This window comes from Otolemur garnettii, unplaced genomic scaffold (assembly GCF_000181295.1).
Source record: "Otolemur garnettii isolate 467f Iridium unplaced genomic scaffold, OtoGar3 scaffold00031, whole genome shotgun sequence".
Lineage (NCBI taxonomy): Eukaryota > Metazoa > Chordata > Mammalia > Primates > Galagidae > Otolemur > Otolemur garnettii.
The window spans coordinates 9,447,410-9,448,790 of NW_003852426.1; the positions used below are offsets into that span (position 1 = coordinate 9,447,410).

At 41.3% G+C, this 1,381-nt stretch overlaps 1 protein-coding gene across 1 annotated transcript in view; it reads right to left on the minus strand.

Annotated features, from left to right (window-relative positions):
- GLO1 (glyoxalase I) overlaps positions 1–1,381 on the minus strand; it is a 32,346-nt gene that overhangs the window by 16,630 nt on the left and 14,335 nt on the right. The gene's annotated exons all lie outside the window — the stretch shown is intronic.

Sequence of the window (1,381 nt, forward strand, 5' to 3'; positions counted from 1 at the left end):
CGGCTATTTTTTGGTTGCAGCCATCATTGTTGTTTTGGCGGGTCCGGGCTGGGGATTCGAACCCACCACCTTTGGTGTACGTGGCTGGCGCCTTAGCCGGTTGAGCTATAGGCGCAGAGCCATCATAGCTCAAACTCTTATTTAAACTCCTGGGTTCAAGTAATTCTCATGCCCCGGTTTTTCAAGTAGCTGGGACTACAGGACTACCACAACACCCAGCTAAATTTTCTGTTTTTAGTAGAGACAGGGTTGTCTTGAATTCCTGAGCTCAACTGATCTACCCATCTTGGTCTCCCAGAGTGCCAAGTTCAGCTGTGAGCCACTGTGCCCAGCCAACTTAGATACATCTACTATGGACCTTCCTTGTCCAGTCCTCAGATCTCTGGTGACCACCTTCCAAAGAAGCTATTTACTACCACATCCTTGTCGCCAGTCTGCTTTTTGGCGACCTCAACTAAGACACTGATGTTACAAATAATGAATTTGATTGATCACTATAATATTTGCTGAATGAATGCATAAATGCTCTTCCAGAACTATTTACTGGTAACCATGTAAATTAATAAGAAGTAGCTTACAAGATCCTAGACCCCTAATACCTAGAAGGGTAAAAAGTAGCTGGTACTAATATCTTTGTGAAATGTTTCAATTTATATATCAGAGAGCAGAAGGCCTGACTAAGAACAAGGCAGAGTATGGTATATAAATTTCTGGAGTTAAGATGAGAAAATAATACTGAGTAATTTAATTAATTGTCCAAGGTGTTCTAAGTTTAGGTTTCCTTTTACTACAGGTACCTTCTCAACCATGAGTCTATTCACCTATTTTTAAGCATTAAAATTCTCATTTTATCTTATTAAAACTTTATCTTATTAAAACTGATCTTAATGAACATAAATTTTTTTTCTTTGAGACAGAGTTTCACTATGTCACCCTCAGTAGAGTGCTGTGGTGTTATAGTTCACAGCAACCTCAAACTTGTGGGCTAAAGTGATTCTCTTGCCTCAACCTCCCAAGTAGCTGGGACTATAGGCACCTGCCACATGCCTGGCTATTTTTTGGTTGTAGTTGTCATTGTTGTTTGGCAAGCCTGGGCTGGATTAGAACCCTCCAGCTCCAGCGTATATGGCTGGCACCCTAGCTGCTGAGCTACAGGCACAGCGCCTGAACATAAATTCTTTATTCATAGCTTATAATCACATATAAGGAAAATTACATGTTTCTAGAATATTTAGGTTGCTTTTCTTTTTCTTTTTTTTTTTTTTTTGAGACAGACTTCAAGCTGTCCCCCTGGGTAGAGTGCCATGACATCACAGCTCACAGCAACCTCCAACTCCTGGGCTTAAGCGATTCTCTTGCCTCAGCCTCCCAAGTAGCTGGG